Raw genomic sequence first — 20,946 nt, 5'->3', positions numbered from 1 at the left:
GAGCACTGGACCAGGTTGCCCAGAGAGGTTGTGGAGTCTCCTTCTCTGGAGATCTTCCAGGCCCGCCTGGATGCAACACTGTCTAACATGCTGTAGGTGACCCTGCTGAGAGGGGAGGTTGGACTAGCTGATCACCAGAGATCACTTCCAACCTTACTGATTCTATGATACTATGAAAATAATTCATAGTTGCCTTTATGGAAAAAAACATGCTGCTTTGATCTGCTAGAAATCTTTAGGCATCTCCATAGAATACCTGACAAAAGAAACTTTTTGATTCAAAAAGTCTTTGATAAACTCTTTTTTGTGGGAAGATGTTGAGAACATAATTATTCACAGAGAAAGTGGTGAAATAATGTCATGGATCCAAAGCAAGCTACACAAAGTGCATTAAGTTGTAACCACAAGTCAATTTTCAATGTAGTAAAAGATTAGAGGTGTAATGAAATGATGCTCTGTATTAAGCCGATGTTGTTTAACATTCTGTTAATGAGATGAAAAAGGGAATGAATTATGATATAGTAAAATTTTCCAGTAATACAAATTACATGAGTGAAGGCCAAAGAGAATGTGATTATCTTCAAAGAAAATTTCTAAAACTGGATACGTGAGGGATGATTCTTAACGTGTTATTTTTTGAACTGAAGTCAAACATTTATCTACGTACCTAAGAAAATATGACCAAGTCACCCTAGATACTCTCTGCAGTCAATAGAGGAAAGAATGTCTGCGCCAGGTTGAGACAAATTCCAACTTAGGTGTACTTTTTTTCTCTTTATTGAATAAAACTTGGACTTAGGAATAGTTAGCACAGAGATGCTGATACCGGTACTGTAGGATATTTTTTAAATAATTGTCATGCCCAGTGGAAATAATAACTTGAGCAAGACATACAATTGCTAGGTTGCAAATTATCCATAACTTCAAGAAAAAAGGCTTCGGCACCAGTCCAGTCATAGCAATGAGAATCTTACTAATACAATGCTTAGAATGTCAAAGCATAAAACAAGATAATTCTGAAAATAATGTATTTTTGTATTTTAATGTATAATAATTAGTTATGGCAGGTCTATATCAGGAATGTTGAATACAACTTCAGTTTCYTTTTCACATAAAACTTAGAGCAGAAATTAAAAAGAACAAAAATAGATATTTTTAAAAAGGTAATGCATTCACAACTCATAGAAGGAAATACCAGACAMCTATCAACATTTTGTAATAACTTTTAAACATATTTTACAATATAATTGACACCAATTATAAGCTCAAAATCGAGCTTATACTGCAGAGATCATGAGTTGCATGTTTCACTGTCTAAATCAGCCACCAGCTATCTGTGAGGAAAATTCTAGTGACAGTTACTTGTGACAGAATTCTCTCTCTCTCTCTCTCTCTCTCTTTTTTTTTTTTTTTTTTTTTTTTTTTTTATGATTTCTTGTGCTGAAGCATGAGAAAACAGCCAGTCTGAGAGGAAGGATCAGCATAAAAATCACTAGGCTTGTCTTAAACAACCATTTTGACTTCAGTTTTTAATGACATCAGAGTCAATTCACTGGTACAGCAATGTGCAAGGATGAAACAACAGTGAAAGCTGAYGTGTGCAGATGCTAGAGTAATACTAGGATTGAAGTCAGAACAACCTGCTGTTGTTCCCAGGCCTCACTGTTAAACCTTATCTGGAATGGGTTTACCAAATTAAGAGATTCAGTGAAAGAAATGGAAGGGAGGAGTTGTGAACCTGGTGCCAGCTCCACTTGTTCRCTGTGCAAGGATCTCTGCCTTTTCTCAGCCAATGTCTCAGAGATAGCGGCAATAAAAATCCAGTTCTGTTTTGCTTTCACCCCCACAAWACAACAGATGATGAAACCACCGGCTGTGTGATAGAAGTCCTTCATTTCACATTTTTGGAACACAATCTGTTAAAGAAAGAAGTCATTCTTCCTTTGTGAGTGTGTGTATGTGTTTTTAATGATACAAGGTCATAATGAAAAGATCTCTCTGCTATGTGTGGTATGCTATATAATTCTCATCTTAATGACAATACTAAAACAGTTTTTATATGTTTTTTATTCCACCTGTAAACCTGAGTGTACTAATTTATTCATGATATGATATTCTCTTGCAACTTTAGCATCCTAGGAGAAATGTCAGGGACATACATATGGACCTTTGTTCATCTTTAAGAATGTGTGTGCTTCACAGTTGTCTTAAAATATACGTCCTCAAAAAATAAAAGTCAAGGGAATACACAAAAAAGGTACAACCTATTTTCTAAAGATCATTTAAACTTGCAGCATAAGTATGTGCCTACTAACGAGCATGTCTTCAGAATAGATACAGCAATACAGAACATACACAATGATCTGTCCTGAAAGCAGCAATGGCAATAGGAAGGACAAAGCTTCACCCTGATCTCCACAGAGCAGCACAGGAGAGAGGTTCACCTGATCAAGAGCTGCAACGGCCTTAGGGAAAAATGCATCAAGTTGTAATGATAAATTAGGAAAGCTGTGACTGTCTGGCACTCCTTCCCATGTACAATTGGACAATATAATACAATACTATTTATAGATATAATATAATAATGATAATTATACCTAAGTAATAACTAATCATTATAACAATTAATGATTATTGTAATGTATTTAATAAATATATAAAAATACAAGAATTATAATATCTGTCCTTTAAGGATTGAGATTTCATTTATCAGAAGTAAAAGGCAGAGTATTTTGTTAATAGAAATGATAAAAATCAGACACAAGGATTCATAAACTGTCAGCTAGGTTGGGTTATTAGTAAGTGGAAAGAGAGTAACAGCCCGTAACAGGAAAGGCTGCAGCAGTACTCAGGGAAATGCTGCTGTTTCTTTAAATCTCCAATGTATCACGACGCTTACATCATGCTGCGTTGGGTTACATCATGTTACGACCAGTGATGTAACCCGTCGCAATGCAATGCACACATCGCATTTAGTCAGTTACTTAAAGAAATAGCACTTTTTCAGCTTGTCCACAGGATCACTGCGGCCAAAAGAGGTTTTGCTTGTATTAATTAAAATCATTKTACTTCTACAGTATTTCTGGGTATTCATGAAGTTCCTTGTTTTAAGAAATGTAGGAAGGCTAACAGAACTAAAATAATAATGTTCTAAACATATACAACAAATGTGTATAGCATGCAGATAGGCTTGGTCTGGCCACAAAGTGAAAATACATGAATTCATTATATAGTAAACTTAGAAGCAAATAAAGCAGGGAAGAAATTCTGAGATGCTTCACTCTTGTTATAAATGTATTCCCTCCTTAAATATAAAATACAGCTTTTTGCTTCATTAGAGTTGCATTTTTTACAGACTATGTTGGACAGAATTCTAGAGCAAAGTTTTAGGGTAAAGTTTTCCAATATATCCCAGGAGTTCTGCCCTTGTATTAGCAAAGCAGTCTCTGGCTGTAGCTGAAACCAGCATTCCCAGGAGGTGGCCAGCTGCTGAGGTAGAGCAGCCCCATGCCCAGTGCCTCCACTGCACATGCCCAAGGCCATAACAGCCAAACCGTGGCTGATGGTGGTGCAGTTGCCCAGAGGTTATTTGGAAAGATGGGGTAGCAGCAATAAATGTGATTAGAGCCAAATACTCCACACTAACAGTAATCTTTTGTCTACTGTGGAATGATAAATGAGCTGCAGTCTATGACAGGAAAGAGCTACAGCTGCGCATTCAAATATCGATCAAATTTTCAAATATGAAACRTCTGGTAAAATTGCCCACAATTATATCCAGATTATGCTGCTCAAGCATTATGGTCTGGCACCAGCACTAGAGTAAGAAAAAGAAGTGGTGWAGGTGAGAAAAAGATTAGGCTTGCTTGTTTGTAGATAAGATTGAGGTTAGGTCATTATTTCCCACTTCAGTTTTCCATACTATCCTTTGGGAAAGGATTCTTTTCTTTAAGTCTTTAAGTATATAAGAGATGAACAGTGTATTCACAAATATATYAACTCTTTTATTAATCCCATACTCCTTAATAATTTGGTTTAGATGGTGACCAGGGAAAGCATCTTTAGCACAGCTCAGATCCTGGAAAGGAAATTCTGATAAAATGTTTCAGTCTCTCTCCTGTTTTTTTCTGCTGCYATATTTGAGCAATAAAACATATCTAATCTACCAAGCACACTGTATTTTCCCTGTTGTTTTGTCCATATTCAGTCACTATTTCACCCATTCCATCTACCTCGATTAAAGACATACACAGTGGTTCTCTAAAGCCTTGCTCTTTTTCTTCTCTGCTCCACTTTGCACACCTAGCTCTACTCATAGCTTGCTTGMGCACACACACACATGGAGTGTCACTTTCCCTTGAAGAACTGACTCTGACTGGAATCATTTTCAAGGCTGGTCTGAGACTTAGATGTGAATTTGCATCTCTTCCATTGGCAGCTGTAWTCATGAAGAGTTTACCCCTTCTAGACTAAGTCTCACCCCTTCCACACTCTCTCTCACCTGCTTATTACTATCCTCTTGCTAGAAGCTAATTCAGCTGCTTCTGTGATTTCTACAAAACTCATGTCAGACAAAATTGTGTCAGGTTAGCAAAGAACCACTCTTTAAACTGATTAAGCTAAGGCATCCTGACTGAAATGGGTCAGGAGACAATCATACGAGTAGCTCCACTAGCGGAGGCAGCAAGTGCAAACTTGGAGGGTGACAAGCAGTAACTTTGTTAGCTGGCAGAGCTGCAGTCCGGAAAGGATGTATATCTACTTCCCTGAAATATTTAAGCAGGTGAGAAGTCATTAGCAAGGATTAAGAATTTGCTGGAGAAGGATGAACACTAAATCAATCTCTAAGAACAGAATTGGAAAGTAAAGTGGTATTATGTCATCAAGAAGCAGGGGTGATAATTTATAAAAGCACAGATGCCAGAAAATGACAGTAAAAGCATCAAGACATTTACCTTGATACAGCTGATTTTCAAAAATCAGTGATTCCAATTTGCAAAAGAAATATTTCGTTTTTTCTGCTCATCTTCTCCCTTGTCCTCTTTTTGTAGTGACAAGACATGCTACACAGTATGCCTATTCTTCAGAGTATCTGAAAAAAATACTAAGGAAATGCCTGAACCCAGATCACAACATAGTCAGAGTGACTATTTATTTGTGACTGAAATAGAAAGATAAATATATGGAATGGGGTCTTGATTCTGGCACTTCTGCAAAAGTCTATATGTGTATTAGGTATGCAGCCCCTAAGAAATCAGGGCAATTTAGAAAGTGYGGCATTAATCAAAGTAAAATAAGTGCATGGGTTAAATGACTAGTTCTAAAAAAAAAAAAAAATCTAATGTAAATGCAGTGGTGGAGGCAGAGAATGTGACATTGTATTAATATGGGTTGGTATACATGGARAGCATTTGAACAGCAAACAAATTTTCTCTCTGCTATGCTAAAATAACTAAGTCCTGGAGCAAATAGGGAACAAAAAGGGGACTGAAATTGAAGGGTGTCTCTAAGGCACTATACCTTCCAGGGCCCCTCCTGGGACCGTGCTAATTATGCATCAGGCGTCACTCAAGGCTTTGCCTGAAGGCACGATCAAGTCATAAAGGATTATTTATATCGTCTACTTCTGCAAAGACTGATTCTTTTCTACAGCAAAAATGTTAAACTCAGAATCAGGTCAGAATCTCATAAACATTAAGTAAGCTGAAAAGTCTTCCTTTCTAGATTATGCAAAGCCTTTAAAGGAAAAATCTGGGTATATGGTTGAATTTCTTGCTCTAAGGCTTATGCTAAAACATCTAAATTTCCTTATAATTAGTAGAACTTTTTTTTTCTAGAATTTTCTACCATCTTAGAGAAAAGTGCTGTGCCCTTCCTTCACCCAAGCAGCAAAGATTCATGATATGACAAGCTAAGCTATATTAATGAGACTTCTGTTAATGAGGAAAAAGTACCATCTAGTTGAATGGAAACTTCAKCAGTTTGTCACCCACAAGCAAAGTCATTAGCAAAATGCTGTTTTGGCTTATGAAGTCTGTGGCATTTCATATTCACGATGAAAAAAAATTGATGTGATATAGATTCTAGATATATATAACAGTAACATACAAAATAGATTTTATAATGGAGAATTTGAAAAAAATGCAGACTGGCATATGAAAATAAAGTGTTAGTAGAGAAGAGGGGTTTTTTTTGTACTAACACGCAACTTCATGAATATTTGTTGATAGTTACATTCACCAATTTATAAAATGCAATATTCATGCATCTGAATTACCACAGTGTCAAAGGTGTTTGAAATTTAAWGTGAAGTACATAACTAATAGAGAAAAAAACAGGACTGTGAGGAACYTTAGTAATGCTTTTAAAAGTTCCAGTCTCAGGTTTTGACCCCAGCATGAATTTTCTACCTAACAYGATTTACTCTCTTCAGAATGCTGTAGCTATACATTTTGCACCTCCTGCACTCTGAATAGGACACTGAAAATGATTTATCTTACGTCATTATATTATCAGTTTTTTCACTGCTAAAATATAGATGCCCTAATTCTAATCTTAAACAGGACAGTCTTCCTATTTATTGCACTTGTAGAATAGAAATGTATCTTCATAAAAGACAGTGAAACAAGTACTGACTTTAGGATAGCCATAGATTATATTCATTCACATAATGAAACAATATGTCTGTTTCTAAAATAAAATATCATTTTTATTATTTGTAGATGGAATGAAGACTATTTTACAGTATTCATTTGATGTAAACAAGACAATACCAGAGGAAAAAGTAGACCTTCAGCAGCTTAGGGAAAATGAAATAGAAAAGGTCAAAGTTAGAACAGTAAAGATCCTGCTTCAATCCATATTCAATTTAGTATCCTCTATTTTCCAAAACTGATTCTATTATATGTACACATGAGTATATGCTTGTGGATCCTAAAGATCCTAAAAGGATCAAAGGGCCCTTATAGTCCTTGCTTTATTCTCAGCATACCTAAACATAACATGAGCTTTAYGAGAAAGCTCTTAGGATGGCTGTAGGATATAATCTAAAAACCTTGCTGGAATGGCAAACCATAGGTGTATATCCACATAATGCTTGTTCCAGTGCTTATGCACATGCAGCAAACAGACCTGGAAATGATATATGGGAAGGCAGGAATTTAACAGAGAACTGTAATATCAATTCCACCTAAAATTYGAAGAGAAATCTCTCTACAAGATCTGTAGATCTGTAGATTTTCTACAAGAAGAYACTATACAGCTTGTGCTGCTAACATTACTTCTGGTAGTCAACCCAAACTAACAAGAGACCTATGAATAAATAYAAATTAGAAAGTATTTTCCAGAGACCGAATTACAAAGAAACTATTTGAACAACAGATAYTGTCCCCTAAAATGTATGTCACTTATATCATATTGTTCATACAAGTTAGCATCAATAGTTTCAWCACTAAAGTCCCTTTCCAAACTTTCCATATGTAGTCAGTGACTGGAAGAGAATGTGCAAAAGCAGGCAGCACAAAAAGACCTGCATTAATGGTGGAGGTAATAAAAAATGAAATGTGTTTCCCTGAAAACTCTAATGGGATCTTAATTACTCCCTGATGAGGTATTCAAAGAAATGCCTGCTCTTCAGGACTACCTTCCTTTACTGACTAGCTGCCTCAGATGATACTATAAGACACCAGCTTCAGTCCTGCTCCCTTGGGAATTCATTCTGCAAACAGTTTGATGGCTATGTGCCAAAAGCTGCGGTCAATTTTACTTTTGAAAATCCAAGATAACTTAATAAACTCAGTACATGGCATATACGACAGAAGAATGTGGCTGCATATAATCCCATACAAAGTTATTGTATTGCTTAGGGATTGGAATCAAACAGAAAGTTGATAACCTACAAAGGTAATCATCCCAGAAAACTTCAGAAGAGAGAGTGATAGTGGAACATTTCCATGCCTTTTATTATGTTCAAAGGCATTAGAAGRAGTCAGAGAGCAACAAAAGTCAGAACTGCACATATATATACAGTTGTCTTCTAACTATTCTTCAAAAGAATTGAAAMTCTGTAAAATATTTATCTCATGAACAGAAACAAAGACTATCAAGAAAGAAAAGAAATATCCTAATTAAAATAACAAACAGAGCATATATAATGACACTTTCAGTACTTGTCCAGAGGATCCCAAACATCTATATAAATTTTAAYCAAAATTCAGATGTGAGGTTTCAATTTGCTCAGAAAAAGTAAGCTGCATGTTGTTAAATCTTTGAGATCCTAAGACTCATATTAATCTCCAATTAAGGAAGCTATRTTTGGTTTCTCCAGTTTACAGATGTTAGATGTTGGAACCAGGAACAGGCTCAAGTCTGGGTTCCAGATTTCACCTCTTTAATGGCTTTGCAGGTTTTCTGTTTTCTTTTTTTTTTTTTTTTCTCCGTAGAGATCAATTACTCAGTCTTCATAAAGATGMAATGGTTTAACCTCTAACTGAACTCTAATTAAAGTGACATTTTTGCCCTCTTTCCATATACTACTTGTTGAATGACTACGAACAGCTTGAAATCAATGTAATTACTCACAGAAATAAATASTGTTTGTGCAATATTAGATAAAGAGCAGAGAACTAGGGAGCAGAGAAATAAGCCCAGTCACCTCTGCACATGGAGAAAGTATAAAATTTCTTTTTGACTTGCAACTTAGGCCCCTAGAGAAAAGGAAGAACTGAGGCTTAGTAAACAGCAGACAGGGGAAGCCTCTCCTGAAAGCAACTCATAGCACCAGTGATAGGCAGGATTTATGAGCAATTAGTCAGTGTTTTAATTATGAAATATATATTCTCTTGTACAATAGTTTCTACCATTCTGTTAGAAGTTCAGACTGACAGTCTATTATTTAAGCAAAATCCCACACGTTACAGCTCAAAGTGGCAAAACATTGAATAGACAGAAAACYGAAAGAACTTTCAAATGTAATACTAAAAACCAAATTAGCTTTCAGAGGAGTAACATACTTGTAAAACAAAGAAGCATACATAAATAAATATATAATGCAGGCAACACACCAGAGTTTCAATTAGGGGGAGAACTAAAACAGCTTTAAYGAGTCCCTTAGAGATTGTCTGCAATGTGTGAAGCAGCAGAGCGCAGAGATCCCTGAGCTACCACTGAACAGGCTCATGGGCGTCTAGGAGCAGAATAACTGTATCGCATTCCTATCACCCAAGCTAATTAGCTCGGAGGTGCAAGAATACTTAGTTTGGGCRCAGCGACCCATTATGTTGTGCAGGAAGAGCTCTCCTCTCCCCATACAGCACTGTGCAATGTAGATACATGGGCTGATGTGGGGTTAGCTCAGGAATATTTGAAACAGTCTTGTATTTCATACTGAAGACATCCTCTCAAGGTTTTGCCTCCAGAAACTGGAACTCATCTGTRTTATATTCAGTCTCTGAAACATCTGATTTCTAATGGCTTTTCTTTTCATAATTTTAAGCAATTATTAAAATAGCATCTTTTAACAAAATAAAGAAATTAAAAGTTCTCCAGTTCACAAATGGATCCTTTTCTTTTTAACTGCATCTATTTTTGACTACTTACCAGAATTTGGTACTACCAAATAGCAGTGTTTACAGAGGAAAAATATCTTTGTAAGAAAAAAATGTTTTGTTGCAGCTTTGCTACTGTACAATTACTCTTACAGTTTAATGTATATGTTATTCTAGATGGATAATTATTACAATTTAATGTAATAATATACATTGCAATAATGGCTTTGCATGTCAGGTGCCAAGTTAAAGAAGTTCAGTTCCCCTCTTTCTTTGTTAAAAAGTGAACAAACAAAAAGGCCATATGTATATTTTTAGTTGCATGAATTCAGAGCCAAAATAGTTCAACGTGACAGCAAAGCACCTCCAAAACATAAGCTAATGAAGTCACCTCAGTTGTAGCTCTCTAACCTGAGAGAAATCATACTATTTATTTATCTCTATTATTTTCAGACCATTTCTGACCAGTCCCAAATGTCATGCCCTCTGATAATACTCAGTGCCAGTCATCCTGGCCTCATAGTCCCTCGCTGTAATTATAATCTCACATGCTGGCATCACAGCACTGAGCCATGCCTAGGAAATGAATCTGTAAAGCGTTGTGTGTTGAAAGGCTCGTGCTGGGAAAACCTGTCCCCCGGCTCCAGATTCAGCTCTACGTCCACTCGTGGAGCTACCACACGATCTGTTCTGATGGTTACAGCCAGGTAAGACCACGTAGTTACTGAGGTCTGTATGTARTGCTGTCATGCACAGTCCTGCATGTTCGATATCTGCTGTGTTGAGAAGCCTGACGAAATCTCAGACTTTCTGATAGAAATGATGACCTTAGAAAGAAACATTTCTATATAGATGTCCCTGGGTTACAACAAAAAGCCAAATTCTCCATCCAGCAAGAGAGCTACAATTAAACAATACTGAAGGTTGTTACATAGGCATGAATAAACACATCATCAGTATAGCCCCTTACAAATTCACAGTGCCCTGCTTCATCCAATTTTGATCATCATTCATTTCTGCTAAAAAACCCCTGCAATATTTGAGTTGAATATTTATACAGTGTTCTCACCCTGATAAGCTGAAGGAGGCTGGTATCCCTACATCTTATTTGTTGTCTACTGCAAGACTATACTACCTAAATGTCATCCTTCAAAGATGTTTACTGTGGAAAAGTGGGAAAGACTTTCTTTTTTTTTTTTCTTTTTTTTTTGTGCAGATTACAAAATCTTTAGTTTTTCTATTACAAATTATTATTAAAATTATTGTTGTTGCTGTTGTTGTTATTTGCAACACTGGGTACTTCTTCCAAAGAAATCTCTCAAAATGCTGCATAGCTAAAATGAATTTTCTAAAGTGTCTAGCAACAAGGATACGTAAGGTTAGAGCTAGGATTATTGCTGTGTTCAATTTATTCAAAAAGAATGTAAGAAGAAGAAAACACTAGGGATGCCCTCCCTTTCTTGTKCCTAAATAACTACTGGAATGATAAACACATTTCTAGTGCAAAATTTAACAAGGATTTATGCTTATATTATAYTTGATTTCTAATACAGAAAGACATGAGTTATTTTCTTATTATAATTACAATATTGCATCTCTTTTCTATGCAAGGATTTTTACTCTCCTAGTTTAATTAAAGTTCTAGAAGAGAAAGCAAGAGTTCTTTTTACTCTATTCTATACTCAATGCTGTTATTCATATGATATTGTTCTTTCTTACTTCAAACAGTAAATTTGAGCCATAGGAGTTTTGCGGCCATTAGTTAGTTAGTGCTAACCAAAACTACCGTGCATATTGACAACTTCCTGACAGTAGTTTCACCTACTGTACATATGTTATTCTTTACAAATAATAACTCTATCATCAGGTCTATTAATTAAAGAAGAAATGAACTGAACCTTCCCATGTTACCTAGGTACTCATTTTTCTGACTGCATTATGTATGGCTATTCTACATTTTTTTTAGGTTTTCTGAGAAAGACTGTAAGATTTCTTTCACAATTTCTAGCTTGGTTTAATATGACTATGACACTCGGGGATTTACATCTGTCCATCTGTACAAATAATTACACTGCTAACTTATTTCAGCTTCAATTCCAATGTCTCAGGTTGCTACAAGTTTTTTCAAAAAAAAAAAAAAAAAAAAAAAAAAAAAACAGCAGAGATCCGATCTAATGCTATCTCCAAGGGAAGGCAGAATTAGCTCAGATGTTGTGCCTTCCCAACTGCAACCATCAGCAGCCCAAACCACAGCAGCACATCAACCACCTAGGGACTTTGGGACTGCCCAAAACAATGTCATCTTTTGCCTCTTTGACCTGTCACAGGGGACGTGGAAAGATCTGGGAGTGCTGTAAAAGGCAGGGAGGCAGAGGGATTGAATAGGAGACCAAACAAATTTTAATTCTATTGTATTCTACTGATTATTATTTCCCAATACTATGTGAGAGCTCCCATAATGCTAAACACTTGAGAGGGTGGGCAGGGGCAGGGGGAAAGCACAGTTTTTTCTGTCCTTACAAGTTTAATCAGTAAAGATATCCAATTCAGATATGGTGATTCCAAGGGACCAAATAAGAAAGTGGTTCTAACTTACATTATGAAAATCTCCTTTGTGATATTTTTGTTTTTGTTTTTGTTTTGTTTTTTCTTGTTATACCCCATGGTAGTGTTTTGCTCGCATAATTTAGCTTTGGTGACCCGCACAAAGCTGTTGCCATCAAAGACACAGTACTATCCATACAGTGGAATGGTGAAAATATGTCAAATATTTGTGCTAGGATGCAGTAAAGCATAGAATTTGTGCATGGAAAACTGCCGGGGAAGAAAGAAAGTCTCATCTCTTTAGTAGAAAGAAAAAGAAAAGAATTTAATAAGAAATTCGAAGAGAACTGGGTGCAGTGAAGTTTACTTGTGTTCCAACAAAGGTGTCAAGAAAGAGAATCAATCTTAATATAAGTGTCAAGGCAGAAAAAATAGAAGACTTGAGGAAGAAAGTGACAGTGTCAAAGGAGGTTTAAAAGGAAGAGAATTGATTTTAGCTGCTTTTGTAACTGATATACTTTACACTGAAGTATTGGGCTTTATTTCCTTTAAACTTCAAAGTTTCTTGTTGAGTTAGTTCTTTTTCCCACACTCAGAAATAACAATTCTGAAGTATTCCCTGAAGCARGAAGTAGAAACCAGATGCCTCTCTCCTTCAAGAGCACCTTAACAACTTTTCCTATGATGCTGCCTAGATCAACAAACATTCARCAGTCTGGTGCCCTCTAAATGGAAACGGCTAAGAAAATCCACTCCAGAATACCCTAYTGTATGGATATTGAAACACTTTCCATCCTCTTGAGAGCAACATGTGGGTTCATGTTCCCTTAGCAGAGGAAATAAGTGGACTGCCTGCCACATTCTGACTAAGTGCCTTGAATGCCACGTAGTGAGTTAAAGGGAATTTGCTTCTCTTCTGCCTCCTAAATCCATCCTTGAAAAAAATCTATGCTAGTGTTAAAAGGCTGAGAATATTTGCTTTTAAACCACCCATAAGCTTAAAGGGTACAACGTAGTCCATACTATAAATGCATGCCACGTAACAAATCAGCTTTGCCCCTTGTTGTCAAAGCTGAAAATAGAATACAAATCGGAAGCTGTTTCTTCCTTTTTAGGCAACCATTATTTAACTGCTAAAGAACAGGTGGAATGATTCCTGTCTGTGGCATAGCTAAATCCACATCACTGACAAAATACCACTGGAATCTGTGTAATAATGAATGTTCATTCATAGTAATGAATGAACACAACGAAATCTGCATTTCCTAAAAAGGATTTACTAGACTCGGGATTTATTTATGATACTTTTAGAAACAATRGAGTCTTGGCAGAGAACAAAACCACACTCCATCCTACACTGCTTTCTCTTCTCTTCTAGCATTATTAATCTCATTTAATCCCACATATGCCACTTTTGACCTTTCAGTAAAAGAAATACGTTGTATGCATTTCCAAGAAATGCAGCTGAATGGACACAGAAAGAACAACATACGCTTCCCGCAAGCAGAGATCTCTTTTTCCGCTGCCTTTTGAATGTACAGAAGTCCATCCGTGCAGCCAGGCATGTGCCCCCCACGGCCTGACTGAAATCACTCTGGCAGGAAGAACAGACCGTCTAGCCAGACTGGTAGCGAGTAAGGCATCTAACAAGCATTTTCTGAATCACGGAAAACAAAGATACTAAAAATGTGYTTTTTCAAGTTAAGGAAATAGCAAACTCAGTATATTCATGGTCTTAAAAGACAGGAAGAACTGTACAAATTATCAACTACAATTCTGTATATTTTTACTATTACTTTTCACTCAGGTAAAACATTGTGAGCCCAACTTGTATTTTTCTAATGCACACTCTAGATGAATATGTTCTTGATAAGAAGAATAAACTTTCACTTTCCTTAGGATTTTGTTTCAGTATTGCATAGCCCTTACTAATGAAATGAAACTAAATTAAATTAAATTAAATGATCACACCTAGGACTGTTTTCTCATTTGAATTAGTCTGATTTCAGAATCTCACCCATTTGTTCTTGTGCCTTTTCTCATACTCATAAAATGTGTTTTAGTACTTGTTATTTGCTCCCTGGAAAGGTACTTAAACACCGTAATCAAGTCACTTGAAATCTTCTTTTTCATAAGCTAAACAGATTGAGTCCTTTAAATCTTTTGCTGTATGGCATTGTCTCTGGCCTTTAAATAGCTCTCTTCTGCATTCTCCAGTTCCATACCATTTTTTAAAATGTGACTTATACCAAAGTGTCCTAAGAAGAAATTTTGGAGACTGAAAATATCTACTGAAACAATGCTCTGTARTATTTCAAAATATTAAAATAATCACAAGAAGAAAGAAAAAGAGTAATAATAATATAATAATAAAATGCAAGTATATCAAATCAAAACACTAACCTGATGTGTTACATGGCTATTAATGCTACATATTACATGGCTACAACATTATTGATAGCATGTATGCTTAAAACAAGGCCTTCCTAATTGGGCTTTTCTTATAGTGAAGCTAAGTTTAGACATAATGTTATTAAATAAAATAAAATAAAATAAAAAGGACCAGTACCAGCATTATATTTTCTGTGGTTGTTCAAGCAGATAATGACTGGGAATCTGGAGGAGTAAAAAGAGGAATTTTATTTACACTCAAATATCAAATATCAAATTGAAGAATTCATRAAAAATGATAGAATAAACTGAATCACACAACAATCTTCCTAACAACCATCTAAATTATCATATGACTTGGATGCCATTTTGGAGGCTTTGAAGCAGTTACCCTCTTTTAATTTAAAAGGTTTGAATCTATTTATTGCTAATGAATGATCTATGCTGACAGTTCTCAAACCAGAAATATTCATTTATTTTACAAGATGGGTACAACAAAAGAATGTAAGTTATGACTTATCAGAGATTCATTGCTGCCTGCCAGTGGCTTGAATACGATCAAGAAAAGCACAGTTTCTCACAGTGAATACACTTCTATCAGCAGAAGCATACTTACATTTTATTTCCAGATTTAGTTACTAACATGCCTGGGCTTAAAAAAGAGATGTAAAAGAAATAAATCAAGAATTATTGAGCTAATTAAAGTTAACTAAGGAAATTATCAATATTGTCTGAGCATAAGCTTGTATTTCTTTAGTCGTCCAGTGAAATCTCAAGCATACAAACTGATACAGACACCTCCAGTGAATGCAACTCTGCAACTCTGAAATGGATGAGCAGGCAATTATAAGTGATGGAGACAATGAACAAACCTTGATGAGTCACTTGCTTTAACAGGAACATCCATCTGCATGGTTAGAAACAGTAAAAAAAAAGAAGAAAAAAAAAAAAAAGGAAGAAGAGATAGGCAGGTGGCCACTATGTATAATTATTGTACTGTTGTTTTCAGATGCATCTATGAGACATACTGGAAAGAAAACTTATGTTTTAGGGATAAAGAGAACCACAAGACAGCAAACATGCAGCAGAAAAAAACATTTTCAAACTCAAGAAGCTACTGAAACCACTGTAATAAAATTAATATAATGTCTCTCTCTATATATATATATAAAAAGAAAGAAACGGACAGGACTACATTCTGGGTTAATACCACAACTGCAGAAGGAGAATGAAAAAATAAAGAGACAAACTTGAGAAGATGCTTAAGACAACAGTGGAACATGAGAAGTTTCTAATTATCCACACAATTAATGTTCATTAATAATTGCAAAATTAATATATTCAAATTAAAATGGGAAAAGATTTCCTGAACTACTCAAATTTCATAATTCAAATGAAATTTTGATCTTACATATGATAGAGGTCTCTCATTAGCCCTTAAAAGGTTCCACCTTTAACTAAAAATTTGAACTGAGATTACTAAAGAAATGGAGTAGATATAATGAAATTGGAGTCAAAGTAATAGATATCGCAATATATACATGTACTTTATATATATTAGAAATTAAAAGTTTATGCAAGAGCCCTTTAACATTTTAATTGGTCTTGAAATAAACACATTTAATGTAATACAGAAYGTTGTGTAGATTTCGTTTTCACTTATTGCAGTATATTAATCTTTCAAAAGTATGATGCAAATTCTCTACAAGTCAATGTTTTTTCATATGGCTTTTAGCAGGCTCCAAAACTAGACTCTGTGAATGTGAAAACTTAAGAAGAGATCTCCAAATAATCATATTGTACATTAGAATCTTTTCAGAAAACATGAATGCATTTCAGTCCACACAAAGGATKGTTAGGGCCTACACTAAAAATGAAAATAGAACTACCAAATATGACTGCTTGGACCTGTCTATATAAGTCTGAAAGAAGAAAATAAAAAGATAGAGGCTGATGTAAGAAAAACATGGGCCAAAGTCCTTAGAGATGCATATTAAAAAGTGCATTATTTGGAGAAAGTACAGAAGACAGACTGAAGGGATCACAACCAAAAATAGCTATGATGYTGTGCTATCAAAAATATAGGAAGGAATATATGGAAATAGTAGGAAAGATAGAAATAATAATAATAGAAATATAGGAAAGATAGTCTGCATCCCATTACAAWTTTTTTGAACCATTTATCCTTTGATATCTGTACTGCTGTTTCTGGAAAAATACAGGTTTTCTTTACAAGCTTAGACTGGCTTCACCCTGACCTAGGCTCATGAGAGAGGAAACATGATGCACTCTGCACAATTTATGGCCTGACAGAAATCCAAGTCAGACCTTCCAGTGAGCATGCAAATTACTGACTGTTTTAGAAGTGGCTGCTCCTTCACTCAATAGCAACAACCCTGCTATTGAGTGAGTCCTGCTCAGTGAGCAAGACCTGAGAAATGCGTTATCATATCCAGAGTGTAAGAAATCTTCCATACTACCTTGAGTCAGAAAGGTACAGGATACACTTTCATACTTAAAATTTCTTGTCCGCTAACAATCAACAGTTCCCCATTTTGCTAGAGTTTTGGGTTGCTCTCCAGTGGTAGCCAGCGTTCTCCACGGTTGTCCTAAATACTTAACTTGGGCACATTGAATGATTTGGCTGCTATCAGGTGTTGCTTCACTGGTGTCCTGTCAGGGGACTGGGCAAGATCCAACCTACCATCTGCTGAACTTAAGGAAAGAGATAAAGTGCTTAAATGATTCCTAACAGAGCATATAACTCCCCTCAAAAATTGAAATAACAGACTCAAGGATAAACTCAATAAACGTTTTCCATTCTGGGGCAATGCTTAAGGAAGCTCATTTCTGTAACCAATGAACTTACCTATTAAGTGCAGTGAACTATATTTGAGGTCAAAGGTAAGTTGGCAGGAAATGTCAATCAAATACAAAATTGTACAGAAAATATAAGGCAAACAAATTGTAAATCAAATTTGTTAATAATTTTTTATGGTTCAAAATTTACAAGGAAAAGCTTTGTGGTTATAGGCAAGGCATTRCATTTTTGGGAATAGTAGATAAGACTTAAAACTATTTCTTCATAAACTTCAGGAACTATCTCCGAATATATGTAAGTGGTATCAACTCTGCAGGAGTGTGTCACACATTGTGTTATTTATGAAAAATGCTAAGAAAATCTAGTCTCAAAATTCTCACCAAAAAACATAACAAAGCAGACTTATAATTGTCCAAATTAATATTATTGATAAGAAAAGAGAAAACTTTCTTCACTCACTTGATTTTCTACAATATGTCATGTAGGGGCAGGTAGGAGAATCATCCTTACTTTTTGTTGGTAGACATAAAAGTTGGTAGCCCTTGGTATTTTATTCTATTTCAGCTGAAGTTCAYATTACCTTCAGCAATAATGACTAGAATAAAATTACCAATTGTGTATACATATATTATCTTGATTATGAGCTGACACACATTCAAATTATCAAGGTGTGAATCTTTACCATTACAATGCATTAGATGAACTGTGGCTACTCTTAAGATGGGTACCTTAAACTCTCRACAATCATAAGGTAAAATGCATTGGCTTAAACATCCTTCATTAATTCTTTTTACATTTACATTTACAAATTAATGTATTAATAGGGATGTGCAYGCAGTCATCTTGTGTGGTTCTCTCTTGTATGCAATAGTTTATTTGTGGGTCTGAGCTCTTTAAATCAGGCTTGGTTGTGGGGAAGAAAGGGCAATGCATCTGTCAGTAGAAAGGGAGCACATCCACCATGGCACCCTTTCCACTTTGAAAGGAAATCAAGGTTACAACTGAGGTTACAGCTAACTGAAGGCAAGTTAGGGAATACATGACCAAATGTTGTATTAAGGAAATTGGGACCAAGAAAAAATGTGTCTTTTTCTATTGATACTCAATACTCCTTGGGTTTTGTAAGTAAAAGATAGTATTTTCTAGTCCTACACAACATAAATGTGCTTCATGCAGCATGTATAAAATGCCTTGGAAGAATTAAGCTGTGAACACAAAAGTAGTTGGTTGCTCTGTATAGGGTTTGTTTAGCAGCTGCAAGGAAGTAAATGGTGTCAGCATGGGGTAGGTCTCTGGCCAAAGTGCCTGGTCCCAGTGCACAAGCACGTATGGCCATTAGATGTAGTCTCAGGAGGTTATTTATAGGTCATGCTAAGTATTTGTTTTAGAATAAGATACAAGGGTTATGCCAATTAGGTCACAGCCATCTGGCAGACCTGCGAGAGGAAATACTTCATGGTCTCCACAGGAGTAATTTCTTTACTAGCTGAGAGAAAGTAAAGAAAATTAAAGGACTCTCAAAGACATTTGAAATGATTAACTTGCATCTCTAAACAGCACACTTTCTTCCAAAACCCATTTCTGATTACTAAACTTTATTATATGCTTTTTTTTCATTCATACTTTTGGAAAGCTTCACAGTAGAAACATGCTAACTATACAGCACAGTGTTTCTTTCATTCATCAGCAATTTATCTGATCGCTTACAAATTTAAATACTTTACACTGGCAGTTTATATGCCTTATCCATCCACAAAGCTTTCCTCATCTTTCAATATTAGAATGCCCTAGGACCCTCTTCTGGCGTAGCTTTTATTTCTTATAATATGTCTTCTATCTCTTTGAAGAAATTATATCTCTTATCTCATTTCTGGCCCTACTTTATGAACATTGAGAATAAAGAATTAAATGTAAACTTTGATAGCAAGGCTTCTCTCTTTCGTCTATAATAAGTCAGATCATCTTTTAGATGCCCCAGTTTTAATTTCTTTACTGAATACTTAAAAATCTTCACGGTACAACGGCTCCCAAATCTATTGTCATTTAGACCTGCCAGAATTTTGCTTAGAGGTCACAAACTAATAGCAATGATAGGCAAATTGCAGCCTGTAAATGGGTCAGGGAGGAGAATAAGATAGAGCCTACAAAAGACAGTGTGTGTACATGGAAGCACACATGTAGTCTTTCAGGTTTTAAGTATATGGGAAGTAACTTGAGCCTTTTACCATGCAGGAGCACTTCCTGCTCATAAGTTTCTAAACCTAATCACAAAACAAGTATGATCCTCACTTTCCAAATGGGCAACCACGGTAGCAGATTATCAGCAAATATTTAATGTGATCTCTATAAGAACTGCCTTTAGAACTTCTCAGTCCCAACATAACTTCCCTGAGAAATCTTGCTGTCTGATCCACTGGTTAGAAACCCCTGTAAAGTTCTGACTTGTTGAGAATATTCACAGCAGAGAAAGCACAAAAAAAATCTTTCTGCATATCCCAAATAACATAATTTTAGAGAGAAATCAAATTTTCTGAATATACTGACAAGTCATATTTTGTGGGTCTTTACACAGAAAAGAGATCAGAAAGTATCAATGACAATATTTCCAATTTAACAGGAACTTATCTACAGAGAAGAAAAATTTGTGAAGAGAAATTAAAAGTTTAGAGAATAAAAAAGAAATATTTATCTGAGAGAAAATAACCAGGTATGTGTAAGTGATTAAATTCTTCTCAGAGAAGACTGGCTTCATAAAAAGTTGTTTAGGGCAAATAAGATTTTAAGAAAGTACATTTCAAATAATTTTWAAAAATCTAAGAAATGCAGAGTTTTTAAAAAACACAGTGCTGTGGAAGCACRTGCTGAAATCTGCAAACACAAGGGAAGACCAAAACCAATACAACACTTTCAGTTGGAGGAAAAAAAGGAAACAAAAAATAGTCAACTTTGCTTCACATCTGCATTTTCCCAAAGAAAGGTGTAATAAACCTGCATGTAAAAATGGAAGGTAACTTCATAAGTGCATACAGCACCAACTAATGCTTGTAAAAGAAATGGAAAAGTGAAAAAAACAGCAAAAAAGGTTACTTTTGGTAAAATAGCAGACATGAGAAGATCATTCACTAAGTACATCAGGAAGGAACAGATGCTTTGAAGTATGCCCATTTTTAACGCAGATTTTAACGCAATTATCATCTTGTTCTTGTATAGTAAGGRTGACTGTATTCTTATTTCTGTTGAAACAAAGAAGGAAAATGATCATAAGATAAAAAAAAATGAATATAGACAARCAAATCTAAAATCCACATTTGGATTTTGAAAGAAGTCAGTTAATTATCTTAATGCTAAGACATACTGATTTATTAGATATTCTATGTTAGATTTTCCATATTAGACACTATGCAAAACAAAGAGGATAAAACAGCGTATATCAAAACTTCAATATCATATTAAAAATGRCACATGTGGAAGCAACATTCATAAAATGAATAAATTGCTTTTTAATATTTTGAAAGCCTCATTCATGCTAGTATCTTACAGATGCAATATCACTTACTAATGGGAGGAGTGGCTGACACACCTGAGGGCTGTGCTGCCATTCAGAGAGACCTGGACAGGCTGGAGAGCTGGGCAGAGAGGAACCTC

At 35.4% G+C, this 20,946-nt stretch overlaps 1 protein-coding gene across 1 annotated transcript in view; it reads right to left on the bottom strand.

Moving 5' to 3' along the window:
* NLGN4X (neuroligin 4 X-linked) overlaps positions 1–20,946 on the bottom strand; it is a 155,533-nt gene that overhangs the window by 97,571 nt on the left and 37,016 nt on the right. The window lies entirely within an intron of this gene.

This window comes from Rhea americana, unplaced genomic scaffold (assembly GCF_003343005.1).
Source record: "Rhea americana isolate MKP2758 unplaced genomic scaffold, rheAme1 scaffold_7, whole genome shotgun sequence".
NCBI classification, from domain to species: Eukaryota; Metazoa; Chordata; class Aves; order Rheiformes; family Rheidae; genus Rhea; species Rhea americana.
This window is presented reverse-complemented; position numbering and strand designations above follow the sequence as displayed.